Raw genomic sequence first — 15,217 nt, 5'->3', positions numbered from 1 at the left:
ATATATATATATATATGTGTGCGTGGAAATGTTTACCATGAAGCGCCGGCAGCCCAGTGGTGCCGGCACGGTAGGTAAGCGTGTTAGGTCAGAGCGTTAGCCATCCTTTGTAATAAAAAACCTGAGCGAACGGATCAACGAACAAACTGAACGGGTGTCATCGGACGTCCGCCCTGAACAAATTCAACGAACAATACAGAACAAAATGAAATCAAAAAGAAAGTGGTTGTCGTTGAAGCCCCGTAATCGCTGGATCGAGTTCTGTTCGTCAGTTTTTTACTTTTTTTATTTTTCAACACAGTCATTTTCTTTACTATTTATATTACAATTGATATAATGGGAAAAATACGTGTAATCGGATGAACTTTTATTAAATTTACAATGACATTTGGCAGTCTACTAATTTTTTTAATCACAAATAACATAATATTCATTACTATCGACTAGTAAACGACCAAACGCATAAAGTGATACTGAAGATGTATGCTTGTCCGTGTCTTCAAAATTGTTCATATTTGATCGAAAGAGAACGAGAAATTGCTTCTCGGAAGACGCTATTAAAATACACTCGATACTGCATAACCAATTATCAGCGTCGATTTTTAAGGAAATACTGCGTTATGCATGGTTTGCTTCCAAATTATCGTCTTGAAATAGAGGTTTTTGAAAATGTTAACGAGGTTTGTTTTTCCACGGAAAACCTGAAAAGACCTTGCGTATGCGGAAACATAGCAATTATTCAATGGAGCTGGTGCCGTTTAACTTTACATTTTCCATGTTTTTACGAAAAATACCATCCTGCAACTTGTACTCGTAATGTCGAAAGCGACAATTAATTGTACATCTTTCGAAAGCCGTGTGTGCCGGTCAAAACTTCGAGGTAACAACTGGTTTCGGGCTCCTTGCAGGTATAAGGGATTTCTCAAATCACGGAGCATACATTTTCAGTATCACTTTATGCGTTTGGTCGTTTACTAGTCGATAGTTATGAATATTATACTATTTGTGATAACAAGAGTAGTAGACCGCCAAATAACATTGTAAATTTAATAAAAGTTCATCCGATTACACGTATTTTTCCCCATTATATCATCTGTAATATAAATAGTAATGACTGCATTGAAAAAAAAAACAAACAGACGATCGGAACTGGATCCAGTGATTACGGGGCTTGGACGCTAACCACCTTTTTATTTTTTTCGGCTGCCGCCGTTTCATGGTAAAAATGGCCACACACAGGTGTATATATTTGACGACCGAAATTATCTTGCGATTTTCTCAGTAACGCTTGAGAAGTACGCGCTACTGCTTACACATTTTGTTGTCCTAATGGAGTACTGCGAGTGTACGAAGTTTGAAGTAAATCCGCGTTCCAAACATCGTGGCGTCCCCTTGTTAGTTTCAGCTGAGTGCTGCGTCTCTGCGTGTTAATCTAATTTATTAGACATAGTTCCTGCGTTTTCGTCAGTCTACACTACAGTTGCGCAGCATGTGCCGATAGTCCGTTTATCTACACAGTTTAGTTTTCCACGGTTTTTAGTATGGGCAGGGACTGCTGATGCGAGACGAGTCGGTGACACTTCCCTCTCAGCTTCAGGCTGTGATGGTTTCGGTTACACAGCTTGAGCCTCCAGTGGATGGGCACCACTGTTGTGGGCCGGCCGTGGGGATCCAACGGACGTCCAGCGCGTCAGAGCCCTCCGATCGGTCCTCACCGGTGGCCAGCCCAGTTACAGCTCGCACTGAGGCTGACCCCTCACCTGTGGTCGAGTAGGAGGTCGCCCCGGGGCGAAGCAGGCGGCGAAAGACTTCCCAGGCGGCTGCACGAAAGGCCTCCCCGGTTTGTCTGACAAACAGGTTCCATGTGTCTGACACTGTCGCTGAGCCGGATGCTGTTGCCTGTCCTGTTTCAGAGGAAACCACTCAGCCTGCAAGATCCGGGCAATCACAGAGGGTGGGATTATTGGTAGTTGGGAGCTCCAACGTTAGGCGCGCTATGGGGCCCCTTAGGGACTTGGCTGACAAGGAGGTTAAGAAAACCAATGTGCACTCCGTGTGCATACAGGGTCGAGTCATTCCACATGTGGAAAGGGTCCTCCCGGATACCATGAAGAGCACAGGGTGCAGCCAACTGCAGGTGGTTTGCTCACGTCGGTACCAATGATGTGTGTCACTTTGGATAAGAAGAGATTCTCTCTGGTTTCGAGCGGCTAACAGAAGTGGTAAAGGCTGCCAGTCTTGCTTGCAAGATGGAAGCAGAGCTGACCATTTGCAGCATAGTCGACAGGACCGATTGCGCTCCTCTGGTACAGAGCCGAGTGGAGGGTCTGAATCAGAGGCTCAGACGGTTCTGCGACTGTGTAGGCTGCAGATTCCTCGACTTGCGCGAAAGGGTGGTTGGGTTTCGGGTTCCGCTGAATACGTCAGGTGTCCACTATAAGCAGGAGGCGGCTACACGGGTAGCAGGGGCTGTGTGGCGTGGACTGGGCGGTTTTTTTAGAGGGTCTCGGGAAAATACAAGAAGGGTTTCAGTCACAAAGGATGCAAGCTGAACACAGGAAGAACATAGGTACAAAAAAAAATGGTTCAAATGGCTCTGAACACTATGGGACTTAACATCCGTGGTCATCAGTCCCCTAGAACTTAGAACTACTGAAAAATAACCAACCTAAGGACATCACACACATCCATGCCCGAGGCAGGATTCGAACCTGCGACCGTAGTGGTCACGCGGTTCCAGACTGAAGCGCCTACAACCGCACGGCCACACCGGCCGGCTAACATAGATACAAGAACCATTGGTATAACAGTTGTAAATTGTCGTAGCTGTGTCGGGAAAGTACCAGAGCTCCAAGCGTTAATAGAAAGCACTGACGCTCAAATCGTTATCGACACTGAAAGCTGGCTAAAGCCGGAGAGAAGCTCAGCCGAAATTTTTACGAAGAACCTAACGGCGTTCCGAAAGGATAGGCTAAACACCGTTGGCAATGGCGTTTTTGTTTGCTGTTAGAAGTAGTTTATCTTGTCGCGAAATTGAAGTAGATACTTCCTGTGAGTATGGGTAGAGGTCGTTCTTGGCAACCGGAATAAAATAGTAACTGGATCCTTTTACCGACATCCCAATTCAAATGATACAGCTGCTGAAAGGTTGAAAGAAAACTTGAATTTGATTTCAAACAAGCAGACGGCTCATATGGTTATTGTTGGTGATGACCTTAATTTACACTCGGTATGTTGGTGAAAATGCATGTTTAATTCTGGTGGTACGCATAAAACAACAACATCCGAAATTGAGCTAAAAGCTGAGCCGTGCACGCGTCATGTTTATGCCCTATTATTGTTTGTCATCTTCTATTACGGTACTGCCACCTCGTTTTCTTATTCCACGTACTAGCCTCACTAACTTCCTGCCTTATATGCCCGTGAGTGGCAGCAGCAGCGAGTATCGATAAGAGCACTGTCGTAACAGCTCTGGAGTAACCGATAGTATTTCCGGGTCGTCGTGTGTTGCAGGCGGACCTGGAGGACGGTCTGGACGCAGCAATGGTGCAGTCGGGGACGGAGCCCCAGTGAGGTCCGCACAGCCAGTACCAACGGGGACGACCGTTGGTTGCACAGCCAGTACCAACGGGGACGACCGTTGCTTGGTTGGTTGGTCGGTCGGTGCGTCGTCTCATCGACCACGTGTTTTTGGGTCGGTTCCTTCCTGTGCAGACGTCCGGCCATCCTGATTTAGGTTTTCCATGATTTGCCTAAATCACTCCAGGCAAATGCCGGGATGGTTCCTTTAAAAGGGCACGACCGACTTCCTTCCCCGTCCTTTCCTAATCCGATGAGACCGATCACCTCGCTGTTTGGTCTCTTCCCCCAAGCAATCCAAATCCGATCCTTCCTGTGCAGAGATGTCGGCTGTGTTCCCTCTGCATTGTTGGGTCCTAGCCAGTGTCTCCGGCACGTCGTCCGTCCGAAGGGAGTCAGTTCAGTTGGGAGCAGCAGTCGAGCACGGTGTTGGCAGTCAGCAGCAGGTGGGTCCGCACGGTGCAAGAACGCGCCGGGACCGTGGTCGACGCCGACGGTAGACCTTTGGTAGGTCGGTCGCCTGATCGTCGGATGGCGACATGTGGTCCGCTGAGCACTGACACCAGTAGCAGTCGGGGAAGAGTTGGCAGCCAGCAACAGTCGGGTCCGTATGGTGTTAGTATTCGTCGGGAAGGTGGGTCGTCTGCTCGGCTTGTCGTCTCAGTCGACGACGTTTTGGATCCTCAGCACCAACACCATTCTCCGACTGTGGATGTGGTTGAACGTTGCTGGTTCGTTGGCACTGAGCAGCGACGCAGTCTCCACAGCGCGAAGCCAGGCCGGGGCTTTTGACGGCGGGCACGCGCTGTTCCATCTGGAGGCGCTAGCTCCGCGAACGACTTTTCGCGTTCTTCCGAAGCAGGATCCTCAAGTTGAGTAATTAGTTACCTGTTCTTAAAACTCGACTGTCACGATTTCTTCGTTATTCGTGGATTGTTGTTTTCTCAGCCCATGGCGAGTGTGATAACAAGTCGTGTGTTTTCTTGCCTAGAATCTGCCGCCTCCAGTAGTGACTCGACAGTTGTGACTTGTGTTTCCGGATTCTTTTAAACTAGTCTTGGGTGATGTTTGATGCCTTAATCTTGCTGAGGCCTAGTTTAAGTTATTGGTATCTCGGTTTACTCTTCATCGGCCGATATTTTCCATTACCTGTGCAGTTGGATCTCACCGTTGGTCAGTCGGTCGGTCGTGAACCGTCCCTTGGTTGTGTTGCCTTCCGATTAAGAGCTTGTCGGTCGGGCTGCCTGTCTCACCTAAACGTGCGTTTGTGTTGCCTCCCAAGCCTACTCTTGGAAGCTTCTGAGCGCCGCTCCTTCTATTTCACATAGTGATTTCCTTTTATTTTTAAGTACTGTGTGTGGCCGAGTTTTAGCTTATTTAAATTGCAAGGCTGTTCTTTTAGGCCTTAAGCCGTAAAATTGTTTTCTGCATGGTTTTTGTGGCCTTCAGCCGTTTTAATCTCTCTTAAATTAGAAATTCAAAATCTTTGTCTTGCCCTTACGTCATAAGATTGTTATTCTTTAGTATGTGGCCTTTAGCGAAGTTTTAGACGAAATATTTTAAGATAAGGCCTTCAGCCATTTCAAATTGGAAGCTCTTCTTCCTAGACCTTTAAGCCGTTAAATTGTTTGTTAATATGCGGCCTTCAGCTGAGTTTTCAGCTTGTTTTGAATTAACATTGAAAATCTTTGTTTTGGCCTTAAGCCGTAACACTGCTCTTGCTTAATGTGTGGCCTTCAGCCGAGATCTATGGGAGAGATTTAAGCTAAGGCCTTATGAGCAGCCACTCGACCATTAAATCACAGTTTTCTCACCTCCTGCCTAACTGTCATGCAGTTTTGAATTCCTGTGTGATTGTCTGGATAGATGTCTGCCTACTACACATTACGACCCTCTTCAACTGTCGGTGGTCTCTGTCAGTCAACAGACGAGGTCGGCCTGTACGCTTTTGTGCTGTACGTGTCCCTTCACGATTCCACTTCACTATCACATCGGAAACAGTGGACCTAGGGATGTTTAGGAGTTTGGAAATCTCGCGTACAGACGTATGACACAAGTGACACCTAATGACCTGACCACGTTAGAAATCCATGAGTTCCGCGGGGCGCCCCATTCTGCTGTCTCGCGATGTCTGATGACTACTGAGGCCAATGGTGTGGAATACCCGGCAGTATGTGGCAGCACAATGCACCTAATATGAAAGAGCATGTTTTGGGGGGGTGTCCGGATACTTTTGATGACATAGTGTAAGTCCAATTGGGTGCGAGTTAAGGTGCCAATTTAGCGACCTAATGTGCCACATTAGGTGCAGGTGTGTAACTTTACTACTATGTAGGCAAATTATTTGTCTACCTGGTGCTGTGTAGTACTGAGGAGGGCTGACTTTGCTTGTTGGGGTGGGTGACGTCACGCGACCGGTCCGTGCGTGTCCACGTGCAGGGATGAGCAACCGGACGCTGGGAATCTGGACGACTGCCTCTCGCATTGCCATTGTGCAGCAGAGAGTGCTCCGAGAAACTGCAGTTCCTAGGTGATTACTGATCCTTGTTATATGTGACATCTAAGTGTGTAAACGTTTGTTCTCTTTTTTTGTTTAGCCGCGCTGTACACACGCCGCCGAATTTACGTAGAAAAGCATCTCACCATGCGACACATAGATGTGACGTCATAAACACTACATGCGTGCGAAAGTGCTCCTCCACTATGCACGACGTTTTAATTTATTACTGCTTTAGTGCTAACTCCATTTACAACAAATGTTGTAGACACTAGGCACATACGAGGTCTGTTCAAAAAATTGCAAAACTCAGTCCACAAAATTTTTCTACGCTTACCCTTTACTTATTGTGCACGGTCTCCTTCGAAACACTCTCCTCCACAATTGATACACCGCTCCTAACTCCGTTTCCGCTTCCGGAAGCACTCTTCTTACGCCCCTTGCTGGACCGTGCGAATTTTCTTTTATCTCGACTTTGGTTGCAAATCTTCGCCCTTTCAACGGGGTTTTCAACTTTGGAAGAAAAGAAAAAAGTCCGCAGGGGCCAGGTCTGGAGAGTACGGAGGATGAGGCAGCTCGGTGATTTCGTTTTTAGCGCAACAGGCACGCACCAACAGGGATGAATGTGCGGGTGTGTTATGGTGACGCAACAGCCATGAATTGTCTCGCCCCATTTGAGGCCACTATTTCCTTCTCACATTTTCTCGCAGGGGTCGCAACACGTCCCGACAGTAGCATCCATTAACAGTTTCTCCCTGTGGCACGAATTCAAGACGAACTAATCCTTCAAAGTCAAATAAAACTATCAGCATAGCTATGACATGTGACCTAACGATCTTTTTTTTTGGTCTTGCAGAACATTTCCCGACCCATCGTGAAGATTGAACCTTAGTCTCGACATCATAACCATTGTCCCACGTCTCATCACCAGTCATGATTCTGATAAGGAACACCTCTTTCTCATTTCCCGATGTAAAAACTCTTCACAGACTGAGAGCCGAATATCTTTCTGGTCTTGACTGATGAGCCGTGGCAGGAACTTAGCGGCAACGAGACGCATTCCAAGGTGCTGTGTCAGGATATCATGAAATGATCCAACGGAAATGCTGCATTCTCCTGCAAACTCTCGGACAATTTCGTTAACGATCCTGAAACGATTGTCGTCGGTAGTTGTCGAAGGGCGTCCTGAACGAAGGTCATCTGCAAGTTCCATCCGGTCATTTTTAAACCGTGCGAGTACGGCTTAAGCGCTCGTCACCGTAGCCTGCCTGCATGATTTGGCGTGTCCCTGTAAAGGTTTTCTCGAGTTTCACGCAAAGTTTACTGCAAACGCGTTGCTCCTCTGACTGAGCCACCTCGAAATTCGCAAACTGTGCGACCCCAACGCTCTGCTCAATACAGCGCTGAACAATAACTAACATATACAACAGTGAAACTTTCCACAGTTACACATGAAACTCAAGCGTAGCTATGCCAACCGTATTTCGCTTCAACTCACCGTTGACGCGAGATTACGAATGTTCTGGAATTTTTTGGACAGAGCTGGTATACCACTGGATGTACCCGCAAAATTATATCATCGCACAGCACGTAGTTCAGGACGTGCAACGCCATAAACATGGAGCTGCGTGAAAATGAAACTGCAGGGCGAAATTCGCTTGACATGATTGCGAAATATACGTACAAATTCGGAACTATGTTAAATACGTGTGAAATACAGGGTGTTTCAAAAAAATATCCGTATTTCGAAGGCATATATTTATTTAACTTTGAGACATACGCATATCAAACTTTACACACATAGCCGGCCGGGGTGGCCGAGCGGTTCGAGGCACTACACTCTGGAACCACGCGACCGCTACGGTCGCAGGTTCGAATCCTGCCTCGGGCGTCGGTGTGTGTTATGTCCTTAGGTTACTTAGGTTTAAGCAGTTCTAAGTTCTTGGGGACTGATCACCTCAGAAGTTAAGTCCTGTAGAGCTCAGAGCCATTTGAACCAATTTTACACACACATTTACGAACTTCTCAAGTTCAGATTATAGATCTTCAATATGTCCTCCATACATCACATCGATACTCCAATTCCTCCCAAACTCGGGCAAGCATATCCTTCGTGACTGATGTTGTGGGAGTGGTGGTATATAAACGTTGTCTTTAACGAAACCCCACAGGAGGAAGTCAGAGGGTGTCAAATACGGTGACCGTGGAGCCCAGCTGAGACATCCTACGTCGCCAGCTCCTTGCCGACCAATCAATCGGTTCTGTCCAGTTTCATTCAGATATTCACGCACTCGGCGACTCCAGTGAGGCGGTGCCCCGTCTTGTTGAAAAATGAAGTCGGCTTCGTGCAGCCTCGGAAACAACCAGTTTTGTAACACAGCGAGATACTGCTGACCGTTAACCGTGTTTCCATCGAAGAAGAATGGGCCGTAAACACATGATCGGCATATCGCACAAAACACATTGACTTGGACGAATCTCGTACACGTTCAATGGCTGCATGTGGGTTTTGTAGGTCCCAAATTCGAACATTGTGTTTTTTTACCTGACCACTAAGATGGAGAGTCGCTTCATCACTGAACACGATGCGCTGTGCGAAAGTGTTATCATTGCCAATAGCATCGAGAATCTCGTTACAAAATTCGACACGTTTGAGTCTGTCGTCAGGACGCAGAGCTTGTAACAGCTGTAACTCGTACGGCTTCATAACCAACCGACGTCTGGAAACACGCCAATTTGTTGTTGTAGGCAACTAACTCCCGACTGGCACGACGAGTTTTTTAAAGGACTACGTTGTACAGCAGTTTGAACTCGTCCAACATTTTCTTCAGGTAATAAGTTCCCTTTAATTTACGTCTATGATCACAAACTTTTTGTTAAGAGATTACCGGTTTCGGTCTTTAATGACCATCATCACATCTGTTTCATAAAAACAAAGTGCTAATGTACAGCTTTGTTTTCATGAAACAGATCTGATGATGGTCATTAAAGACCGAAACCGGTAATCTGTTAACAAAAAGTTTGTGACCATAGGCGTAAATTAAAGGAAACTTATTACATATACGGGTCACTGTTTTTTCGCGACGATGTCGCAGGTTGTGATTTTCTTCAGGAAGACGACGGCGGCCAGGACTATCTCCTTTATCTAGAAACTGTCCATACCACCTGCGAATGTTCCACCCATTCGGAGGATGAATTTGGTACGTCAACCTGAAACGTCTTTGCAACCTCGAGAACACAAAATGAATTCTGCTGTGGAGTAGCCATTTTAAACATATGACGGTTACCAAGCAAAACAGAAGACATCTAACGACTATTAATGTAAACTAGATTATGTATTTGTTTCTCCGAGGCGCAGCGATCGATAGTTTGGACCAAATAATACTTTGTAGTACGTATATTTATTTTTAAATTCCCTGTATATTTAAGACACGCGTATGCGAGTAACGCCACGGGTAAGAAGCTCATCCTAAATCCCTGTAACGCAGTGAAATCTGATATACATATTAGCTTCACAATCTGGAAAGAAATACTATAGAGGTAAGAACCACCGCCAACCTATAAGGGTGAGTGTGATAATGTGAAGAGAGAGACAGACAGCGAGGAGGAAGGAGGAGATAGGCATAGATAGGAGGAGGAGGAGGAAGAGGAGATGGACAGAGATGGGGAATGGGGAAATGGACAGAGAGGAGGGAGCAGAAGCGATGGATGGAGAAAGGTATGAGGAGGAGATGCACAGACGCAGGGGAAGGAAGAGATAGGCAGAAAGATGGGTGAGGAGGAGATGAACAGAGAGGGGAGGAGCAAGTGGTTGGAGAAACAGAAGACAGAAAGGAATAGGAAGGAGATAGCAGTGAGAGGGGGAGGATGAGAAGGAAAAAGAGAGGAAGAGATTGACAGGGTTAGGAGGGGATGGAATTTGAGGGGGAGGAAGAGATAGATAGAGGGGTAAAGAGTAGATGGTTCTGGGTAGAGGGGTGGAGGAGATGGACAGACAGCGAAGAGGAAGGAGGAGATAGGCATAGATAGGTGCAGCAGGTGGACTAATAGAAGATGGAGTAAGTACATACCCGGACAACGCCAGGTACTTAGCTAGTGTAAAGCTCTACATACTGGTCCCACAAACGTCCTTAGGACAAAATTAGGATAATTACAACACACACACAGGCATTTAAATAGTCACTCTTCAGCGCCCCTTTCGTGAATGGAGCGGGAGGAAGCTCTAATAACTGGTATAATGGGAAGTACCCTATGCCATACACTTCCAGTGGTTTCTAGACCATCAGTGAAGATGTAGACCCCCCTCCCCCTTCTAACTCTGTATCCGCATCTCGTACGACACCCTGGCTGTTATGAATGTACACCATGTGATCAAAAGTATGCGGACACCTGGCTGAAAATGACTTAAAAGTTCGTGGCGCCCTCCATCGGTAATGCTGGAATTTAACATGGTGTTGGCCCACCCTTAGGCTTGACAGCTTCCATTCTCGCAGGCACACGTTCAATCAGATGCTGGAAGGTTTCTTGGGGAATGGCAGCCCATTCTTCACGGAGTGCTGCACTGAGGAGAGGTATCGGTGTCGATCGGTGAGGCCTGGCACGAGTTCGGCGTTCCAAAACATCCCAACGGTGTCTTATAGGATTCAGGGATGTTATTGTCGTGTAACCACTCCGACACAGGCCGTGCACTATGGACAGGTGCTCGATCGTGTTACAAAGATGCAATGGCCATCACTAAATTGCTCTTCAACAGTGGGAAGCAAGAAGATGCTTAAAACATGAATGTAGGCCTGTGCTGTGATAATGCCACGCAGAAGAACAAGGGGTTCAAGCCCCCTCCAAGAAAAATACGACCACACCATAAAACCACCGCCTACGAATTTTACTGATGGCACTTCAGACGCTGGCAGATCACGTTCACCAAGCATTAACCATACCCACACCCTGCCATTGGATCGCCACATTGTGTACCGTGATTCGTCACTCCACACAACGTTTTTCCACTGTTCAATCGTCCAATGTTTACGCTCCTTACACCAAGCGAGGCGTCGTTTGGCAGTTACCGGTGTGATGTGTGGCTTATGAGCAGCCGCTCGACCATGAAATCCCAGTTTTCTCACCTTCAGCCTAACTGTCATAGTACTTGCAGTGGATCCTGGTGCAGTTTGAAACTCCTCTGTGATGATCTGGATAGATGTCTGCCTATTACACATTACGCCGCTCTTCTACTGTCGGCGGTCTCTGTTAGTCAACAGACGAAGTCGGCCTGTACGCTTTTGTGCTGTACGTGTCCCTTCACGTTTCCACTTGACTATTCACATCGAGAACAGTGGACCTAGGGATGTTTAGGAGTGTGGAAATCTAGCGTACAGATGTACGACACAAATGAAACCCAATCACCTGACCACGTTCGAAGTCCGAGCGCCCCATTCTGCTCTCTCACGATGTCTGATGACTACTGACGTCGCTGATATCGAGTACCTGGCAGTAGGTGGCAACACAATGCACCTAATATGAAAAAGTATGTTTGGGGGTGTCCGGATACTTTTGCTCACATAGTGTAGATTCTAATGCGATACTTATGTCCGCCATTTTGATGACGTCGCCAGTCAATGCAGACCGGCAGGTTCAGCATCTCACTATTTATTGGGCCAAAATACGGTAATCCAATAATTGAGAACCGCTCCTCCTATTATAGTGGAAGACGTTCAGACAAACTGAAATGAGGAAAGTTCTTACCCGACTGCGAGAGTTGCCAAGTGCGTTGTAGTCTAGTCGCGAGTGAGCGCAAGGCGGCGCAGTGCAGCCCGTTTGCGGCGTTATCTCACGGCGAGATACGGGGAGGCGAGATAAGCCACTACCGGTTACGATACACCCAGCCAACAGTCCAAGTGGCGCGGCACTTCGCCTTAGGAATGTGCGCTCTGCGGCGCGTCTTCCTACTCCTACTGCCACATTGTGTTTCTAAACCCTCTTTATTTTCTTCCTTTATTGTAATTTCATCCCCCCTCATTCCTTGTAATAACCCCGCCTGGGGTCACTGCCGGTCTCAACCCCGGATTGAGGAGGAGGGTTGGGCACTGGGCTAACAACCCAGTCCTGTAAAAAATTTGTTACGAAAAACGGACTTGCCTCGGACGTGGATGGATACAATGGAATACTAAAACTGCAAAGGGCAAACGGCATACGATTTAGAAACTAATTTTGGATCTTGGACTGTTCAGAGCTTGTATAGAGCAGGAACCACCCAGACTATGGTCTCAGAAATTAACCTATATAAACTGGAGCTGGTGGCGGTACCAGAGACAAGATGGCTAGGAGTAGGAACTCACAAAGAGGATGGATACACACTGTTCTACGGCGGGTGTGCAGGTAAACACGAATTCGGCACTGGTTTTGTGATAGACAACAAAGCAAATTCGGTGAAGGAATTCAAAGCTGTTAACAAGAGAATATCCTACATAGTACTTGGAAACCAAGTGTCAGACATTACATTCATCAATGTTCAGCCTCCAACTGAGGACAAAACAGATGAGGAAAAGGAAGAGTTCTGTGACCAACTATAACAAACAATTGAGAGCACACCAACTAGAAATATCAGGATAGTGATGGGAGATTTTAATGGAAAAGCAGAAAAAAAAAGAATTCTACATACCAACTATAGGAAGGCACCACTGAGAATGGTCAGAGGATGATCAACTTAGCTATCTCAAAGAACCTGAGAGTAAGTTCGACTTACTTCGAACACAAGAGGATACATAAGAAAACTTAGTGTTCACCGGATGGAAGACCCACTAACCAAATAGATCACATCTTGCTGGACCAACGCTATAGCCATAGTCATGGACGTCAGGTCGTATAGAGGAGCCGACTGTGCGTCAGACCACTTCCTCATTGTGTGCAGGCTTGAACTCACGTTCATCTACATGCATAAGAAGAAGGGACACTAGAACCTGCTGTGAATGTTGAGAAACTACGAGAAAGTGCCATTAAAGAACAATATGCTATAGAAATCAAAAACCGTTTTGAGGCCCTAGAGACCCTGGAACCAAGAAAGAATGTGGAGGAAAGGTGAAAAGAAATAAATTCCACGGTACTAATTGTAGCGGAGGATATATTGGGAAGAAAAAAGGTAATGAATAAGAGGAAATGGTTCAACAAGACATGCCAGAAGGCTACAGAAAAGAAAAGGAAGATGAGGGAGAATGAGCAGAAAAGGGAACATTTTATCAACATCAGAAGGGAGACAAAGCGAATCCTAAGAGCAGAGAAGAGAATATATCTAACCAGTTTGCTAGAACAACTTGAGGCAGAGGGTCATAACAAGAACTCAAAGCAATTCTTCCAATACATAAAAAATCGGAAACGTGGATTTCAGAGCCCAACATTTTTCATTAGAGATAAGAAAGGCAACTTGATAAATCACAAGGAAAGAATTGTGTAAATATGGAAAGAATACTTCTCAGAACTGTTGAATCGCCCAGACCAAGATGAGATATTACCTGCAAATACTACAGAGGAAAGGAAATATGAAAAAAATGGAAAGTTAGTAAAGAACACATGAAGATCGCAATCAAAGGACTCAGAAACAACAAAGCCCTAGGGGGGATCAGAATAACAACGGAATTAATCAAGGTCGGAGGAAGAGTTTACACTTAGCGATATATAAACTGATCCAGTTGATATGGGAGAAGGAGACTGCCAGAAGAATGGAAATTGGCTATAATATGCCCAACATACAGAAAGGGAAGCAACATGGAATGCAGTAACTACAGAAGAATCAGCTTGTTGAATGTAACGTATTAGGTGCTGTCCATCATTATCCTCAGAAAATTGCAACCATTCATAGAGAACAACATACAGGAGTACCAAGCTGGCTTTCGACCAAACAGATCGACAACAGATCACATTTTCACACTAAGACAATTGTTTGAAAAACACTGGGTATATGATGATGATATCTGCAGCCTGTTCGTCGATTTTCAACGTGCATATGACAGCATCTACAGGAATAGCCTATACAGTGCGATGCGTGACTTCAGAAACCCTGAGGAGCTAGTGAGAATGGTGCAAACTTCTATGGAAGGGTCAAAGGCAGCAGTACGTTTCCGAGGAGCCACATCAGAAACATTCGAGATTGAGACAGGCGTCAGACAAGGGGATGCTCTCTCATGTGTTCTGTTCAATGTCGTCTTAGAGAAAGTAATAAAAGAGTGTAGGCCACAGGAGTGGACTGGAGTAGAGATGGAAGGTAACTTCAATTGTCTCGCATATGCAGATGACATAGTACTACTACTAACAAGGGAACCTCACCATCGCACCCCCCTCAGATTTAGTTATAAGTTGGCACAGTGGATAGGCCTTGGAAAACTGAACACAGATCAATCGAGAAAACAGGAAGAACTTGTATGGAACTATGAAAAAAATAAGCAAAATATACAAACTGAGGAGTCCATGTGCAAGATAGACAACATCAAGGATAGTCGGAGCTCAGAAGCGCCGTGGTCCCGTGGTTAGCGTGAGCAGCTCCGGAACAAGAGGTCCTGGGTTCAAGTCTTCCCTTGAGTGAAAAGTTTACTTTCTTTATTTTCGCAAAGTTATGATCTGTCCGTTCGTTCATTGACGTCTCTGTTCCCTGTAATAAGTTTAGTGTCTGTGTTTTGCGACCGCACCGCAAAACCGTGCAATTAGTAGACGAAAGGACGTGCCTCTCCTATGGGAACCGAAAACATTTGATCGCAAAGTCATACGTCAACCGATTCCTCCACAGGAAAACACGTCTGATATATTCTATACGACACTGGTGACGGCATGTGCGTCACATGACAGGAATATGTTGTCGACCCACCTAACTTGTACACTGATGAATGGGTAAAAAGATTCTTCTACCTTGCCCGATTTAGGTTTTCTTGTGGATGTGATAATCACTCCCAAAAAAGTAACGAAAACATAAGAGTTTGTCACATAAACTGCAACAAATGAATGCAACAGTTTCACAGTCGCACAGTTTTCCCTGTGCTCTGTCAAAACATATGTTTTTAACGTTTTCAAATTTTTCCGTGTGTAGACCGTCAAATCCTGCATATGTCCAAGCAAATCTGAACATGTCTTGGAATTTTGGGGAGCGAAGTTAATTGTGTG

The 15,217-nt window shown here is 46.0% G+C and overlaps 1 protein-coding gene across 1 annotated transcript in view; it reads right to left on the bottom strand.

The window, feature by feature from the left end:
* LOC126215251 (juvenile hormone epoxide hydrolase 1-like) overlaps positions 1-11,895 on the bottom strand; it is a 99,014-nt gene extending 87,119 nt beyond the window's left edge. The window contains exon 1 of the mRNA XM_049941924.1: positions 11,816-11,895. The gene's annotated coding sequence lies outside the window, so the exon portion shown is untranslated. The remainder of the gene's footprint in view (positions 1-11,815) is intronic.
* Between the last annotated feature and the right edge of the window lie 3,322 nt (positions 11,896-15,217).

Source organism: Schistocerca nitens, chromosome 12 (assembly GCF_023898315.1).
Source record: "Schistocerca nitens isolate TAMUIC-IGC-003100 chromosome 12, iqSchNite1.1, whole genome shotgun sequence".
NCBI classification, from domain to species: Eukaryota; Metazoa; Arthropoda; class Insecta; order Orthoptera; family Acrididae; genus Schistocerca; species Schistocerca nitens.
This window is presented reverse-complemented; position numbering and strand designations above follow the sequence as displayed.